This window comes from Brassica oleracea, chromosome C9 (genome assembly GCF_000695525.1).
Source record: "Brassica oleracea var. oleracea cultivar TO1000 chromosome C9, BOL, whole genome shotgun sequence".
Lineage (NCBI taxonomy): Eukaryota > Viridiplantae > Streptophyta > Magnoliopsida > Brassicales > Brassicaceae > Brassica > Brassica oleracea.
Window position 1 is genome coordinate 48,721,955 of NC_027756.1, and position 6,556 is coordinate 48,728,510.

A 6,556-nucleotide genomic window follows, 5' to 3' on the forward strand; every position below is an offset into this window, starting at 1 on the left:
ATGTACCACCTCTTGAGTTAACACACAGATTCATTATGCTTCTTCTTTTCATGTCACTCCATGCATCAGTCATCAATGAGCAGCCTTCCCTTTCCCATTCTTCTTCTAAGATCTTCAATTTTTCCTTTGTCCTCTGTTGTTCTTCAATTAGCAATGGCTCTCTAAGCTGATACTGACTTGGAGGCACCCAACCAGGCCCAAACTGTCCTAATGCTTCACAAAATAGTCTGAAACTATCATTGTCAATGGCATTGAAAGGGATACTCGTGTGGTAAAGCCATCTAGAACAGTATTGGCGAACAACATGTGTCTTCTCTTTAGAAATGGCATCGTGGATACTCTGTTGTCGTGTCTGTGCCGCCAAAGAAGCTTCAGGGTTAATGCTGCTCACATATTGATCAATAGGACCTTGGGAGTGAGGAGTTTTAAGTGCTCCAAGCTCTCTTTCCAGTTCTTCAGTACCACTGTCTTTACTTATGTTCACCTCTGCCCGCAAAGCTTCCTCATGTTTTCGCTTCAGATTCTTCTTGTTTTTTCCTTCAAGAACCGCCTTCTTACACTTCTCTTGATCTTCTTTACTTGATACAGGACAAGCTGACACATTTCCTTTCAGATGAGCAATGTGTTCTTTCATTCTAAACACACCACCAGAAAACTCTTTTCCACACAATTTACATTTGACTTTGTCTAGACTTCTTGCATCACACAAGACTCCATACTCCCATCCTACATCATTTGAGTTACGCTTAAGAGGTGGAGGTGTATCTGTTGGTGGATTATCCATTGATTCCTAAGTGACACAATGAAACAAACAATGAGTAAACATGAACGTACGAACACTTAAGCTTGAGTCGTGACGAAACAAGAACCCAAAAAATAATTGAAATTAAGTAAAAATAAAGAAACAGAGAAAGAAATCAAATGAAAAGAGATATCCAATACCTGATTTGGTCTTAGATTTAAACACTCGATTTGTTCTTAGATTGAATTTGAGAGCTCGTGATATTAGGGTTTTCTTCGACAAATAAAATCCCAAACTCAACTCAGTATTTAAAAAAAATCAGAACACTGATAAATGTCCCAATTATACAGAAATAGAAAAAAAAACGTTTGGGCTTTGTGTTGTTATTATTACAGAAAATAGATATAGAAAACGTTTGGCCCAATTAGACCTACTCGGATCGAACGTATTACGCGGCGATTTTTCGTATTACGCGGTCAAACGCGGGAATAAATCGTTGACCGCCTAGACCAGCCGAATTGGCTGTTTTCTCTACGGCAAGGTGACGCCTAGCGAGTACTTGGCCGAGTAATCGGCAACTCGGCCGCGTTATCGAACACGGGTTACACCTAAAAGAATTTAAAAAAAATCTTTTTAACATCGTCAGCAAAACACTAAACCCTAAATCCTAATCCATAAACCCTAAACCCTTGGATAAATCCTAAACCCTTGGGTAAACTCTAAACCCTAAACCCTAAATCCTAAACCCTAAACCCTTGAGTGTTTTAGTGTTTAATGATTTTGATTTAAAGTTTAAGATTTATCCTAAAATTTAGGGTTTACCCAAGGGTTTAGGGTTTAGGGTTTAGGGTTTCGGATTTAAGGTTTAGGGATTAGGATTCAGGGTTTAATGTTTTGCTGACGACGTTAAAAATATTTCTTTTTGTAATTACTACTATTTTTTATTTATTTATTTTTACATTTTAATTTTAAAAAGATTTGACAATATTTTGTTTGATTTTTTAAAAGATATCGAATTTGAAATAATGAAATTCTATTGGTTGATGAATCTAGAGGTTCAACCTAGGAGGTGAATCCAAGAATAAGTCGAAACTTAATATCTGTTTTGTGGTCCTCTCTTGCTATTGTGTAAACAATGGTGGAATCTTTAAGTAAAACTATTTTCGTCCGGTTTCTTTTTTCATACTTCGACATGGGGTTTTTCGTTAAAGAGGTATTATTGGTTTATATATTTTGATTGATTTAGAAATCCATGTAATATTTATAAATCTAAGTAAAATATACAGATTTTTTTAAAAAAATTGAATTAGTATTTACAAATCCAAAGGTTTTCCCTCAAATTCAAAGGTTTTCCCTCAGATTTGAATATTTGTATTTTTTTAAATAAAAATCCATCCAAATCCATTATAAAATCAAATTTATTAGTAAATTTGTACGATTGAATAACATTTGATTTGATATAGAATTTATGAATCATTAAACCAATAACACATAATTTTAATAAAGATTTGAAAATCATAGAACCAATAACACTAGATTTAGTTTGGATTTTCAAATCCATTAAAATACAACAACCAAATGTTTTCTGGGAATTTGATGTATATGCAGAAACTTTAGTAGGTGTTATTGGTTTATATATTTTGATTGATTTAGAAATTCATGTAGTATTTATAAATCCAAGTAAAATATGCAAATCTGGAGGTTTTCCCTCGGATTTGAGTCTTTGTATTTTTAACAAAAAAATCCAAAAAATCCATTCAAATTCATTATAAAATCAAATATATTAGTAAATCTGTACGATTGAATAACACTTGATTTGATATAGAATTTATGAATTATTTAACCAATAACACATGATTTTAATACAGATTTGAAAATCATAAAACCAATAACACTAGATTTAGTTCGGATTTCCAAATCCATTAAAATACAACAACCAATAATCTTGTTACTTTTGTTTAACCTCTTTTTTTTTGGCAATCTTTTGGTTAACCTCTTGAGCACTGTATATATACGTATGTTATTATTATATAAACAGAGATGTTCATGAATCACGTTAATATTATTATATAAACAGAGATGTTCATGAAAATTGTTTGGTATCATTATTGTTTTTTTTAACACTATTGTTAAACCTGGTTCAACCGTTCTTGGTAACACTATTGTTTGGTATATATAAACAGAGATGTTCATGAATCACATTAATATTATTATATAAACAGAGATGTTCATGAAAATTGCTATCATTATTGTTAAACCTGGTTCAACCGTTCTTGTGTCCCAATAATACACCACCAAATCGTATTTCAATAATATTTTATTTAAAAAGTATTTGATTACATTTGATTTTAATTCATTTAATTTTTAAAAAAGTATAAAGTAATAATTTTTAATTGATTTGATTTTCTAATTTGAACGTATTTAAATTAGTAATTTAATAAAATTATTTTTTTCAATTTGCAAATTAATAATTTGTATACAATTTTATTTTTTTAACAATTGAATAATTTTAGTTCTGTTGTTTTTACTGAAAAAGATTAAACTTATAAAATATATTTATTAAAGAAGGCAATTCTCTCAAATAGTGTTTTTTAAGTTTTTGTCACAGACATAGTTCTAAAAAAATGACAAATATAGTTCCTTTTATTTTGAAAATTTTAATTTTTTTTTTTTACTTTTGAAATCATATCCCCAAACAATCATCCATTAACTCTAGACCCTAAGTTCAAATTAGTGAACCTTAGGGTAAAAATACATTTTTACACTTTAATAAAAGTTATTTTGGTCAGTTTCTTCATTGGAAGCTATTTTTGTGACAAAAACGTACGAAATTTCTCTTTATTAAATCTAATTAATCAACTGCTAATTATTCAACTAAATTATTTTACTGCAACTAAACTTTAAATACGTAATTTAGAAATTTGATTAAACTTATGTACATTGAATAATAAAGTTAAATATAATTTTACTTATTTAACTATCCAACAAAAAATATAATTTTTTTTTTTGATATGATGATTTAAAAATTATAAAATCTCTAAAAATCTTGTCAAGATGTCAATATTTATAATAATTCTATCATGTTACAATAATCTTAATGTTTTGTTTAAAAGGAACGACAAATGGTGAGAGATTGAATGCATCATACTACCACATTGTCAACCCGTTGAAGAACATGGTGGTTGGAGCTGAAGTTAACCACAACTTGAAGAGCCAAGTGAACTCCATAACCGTGGGTGCTCAGCACGCTCTGGACCCATTGACCACAGTGAAGGCACGCGTGAACAATGCAGATATAGCCAACGCGTTGATCCAGCACGAGTGGCGTCCAAATTCGTTCATCACCGTCTCTGGAGAGGTTGACTCTAAGGCAATCGAGAAGAGTGCCAAGGTTGGGTTTGCTCTCGCTCTCAAGCCTTAAGAAGAAAAGAACTCCAATGTCTTCTAATCTTTTGGAACTAATCTCTGTCTGTTTTTTTTTCTTTTAAAATTGTTTATTTGTTTTCCTTTTCTACAAAATTAAAAAAAAATACTACGAAGGGATCGTCTTTGAAGATGAACCATACAAGTCTCTTTCTTGATTATTTGCCTCTTTAGTTTTGTTTTTTCTAGTGATCTGCTAAAAAAATCTGTTCCACTCGATTTGATTTTCGAGTTCTTTAGTGAAGTTTCTCAGGGGTTCTTTACTTTTGTCCCTTGATTTATTTGATTATGCCAGGAGATTTGATTTTGTCTAGAGATGGTAATTATGGGACCTGGACTACGGAGACTTGGCCTGTAAAGGATTGTCGCGGGATGGTATTGGAACAGAGTTTTCTACAGACCTCGCGGGACAGGTTGTTGCGGGATTGTGTTTTTTGAGATGGGCCAAAACAGGTCATCAACATTACAAGGACCCGCATTTTTTCATTTCTTGTTTTACCTGAAAAAAATGAAAAAGAGATTGAGAAGAAAGCGACTCCGGCTATGATGATTCGAGCTCCGGCGATGATGATTAGAGCTCCGGCGATGACGAATCAAGCTCCAAATTTCTCTTTTTATCTATTTAGGGTTTGACAGCTTTGATTTATTGTTTGGTTTTATTTAATTTTTGGATTCAGCGAACTAAAGCATTGGTTATGAAATTATGAGTTATAAGATAATGAAAAATATTTTCTGCAATTATTTACTTGGTATGTTGATATATATGGAGTGTGACAAAAGTAACTACAACTATTGTTCTGAATAACAAATAAGCAAATCAATGACTAATGAATCATGTCCAGTTCAATCGACGATTTGAATCATGTCCTAGAATAGTCTGAAGTGTTCTACTGCATGTACTATCACCTGTTCCGCGGGCCGACCTGCAAAAGCTTGTACATATAGCATGATGAGTTTGGACAGCTATTTCGGAGACTGCAGCCCGCGCAGATTTGATCTGCCGTGACCCGCCTGAAAACAATCCCTCTGCGGTCCAGAACGGAACTGAACAACCTATTTGCCATCTCTAATTTTTGTCTCGACTTGTTTCAGTCCATTACTTTGTTTTGCTATAATCTGGCCTTGTGCTCACACATGGTTTTAGTTAAATATAGTTGATTCTTATGAGAATTATTCTTCACATTTAATTCCAAAAAATTATTTTCGCAAGTGTGTTTTAGAGATATTTTTTTGGCCTTTCAAATGGCTACTTAGGATTACAATCCGTTAGTTAGTTTGGTTAAACATAAATTTTATCGAATTAATCCGAAATAAAATTTTGGTTTGATATTTTCTAGTTTGATTGTTGAAAATTATTATGGAAGTTTTGATTTTGGTTAAATTTTAGTTAAATTTTGTTATAACTTTGTATAAATTTGATAATTTTGGTTAATTTAGGTTAATTAGGTTATTTTGATTTAAAATTTGATTAGTTTGGTTTGAGTTTTTTTTTTTTTTATAACCGAGTGTCATGGCCCCACCATGGTGGTCCAGACTAGAGACCGAACCCTTTAGTGGCGCGGACGCACACCCGAAGGTGGGTCATGGCCAGACAACGGTCTTCGGTCTCGGGCGCCAGAGCAAGTCCGCATGTAAATTCTCTGGTGGCCAGTGCGAGTCGAAACCGGGGCCGTACTTGCAGCCGCAAGCCGTTTACCACCAGACTAACTCGTCCTGGTTAAACTGTATAGGTTGAACTTTTTATACTGACTGGGCTCACCCCGAAGGGTCACCTCGCCTGAAATCCCCGTAAGGATTTTTTAGCTAACCCAGTTCCATCCCGCTATCCCTGAGTATCGAACTGGCGACCTCGGGTAGTCGTGTGTGAGAAACGTTCAGTATTGCCGCTAGGCCACCTGACGTTCTCAGTTTGGATTGAGTTTAATATGGTTTGTGTTACGAAAGTCAAAGAAAGCAGCAGCCACCGTTTTCGTTGAAAATATAAAAAGATGTAGGGCCCGCTGCACTATTTGCACAGTAAATTTCCTTCTATATATACGAACGTTTGTGTTCGTTTGTAAACACACCATCCTTCTCCTTCAATAACACATCCTCTCTTCTTATCAGTATTATCTTCTTCGTACGGGTATAAAATTTTGCTTTATTTAAATTCCTGCGATATAATAAAATTCCAGTTCTTTTCATAACACGTTATCAGCACGATCAATCTGCGATTCGGTAAAATTTATTTGTATCATTTATACCCTGTTATAATGGTCGGTATACCGCCTCTACTATTATTTATATTATGTTATAATGGCCGGAATACAGCCTATATTATTTACTAATAATTTAATTTATTTATTGGTCGGCCGAGCCGCCTTATATTCTGTTTATTATTTATTGGTCGGC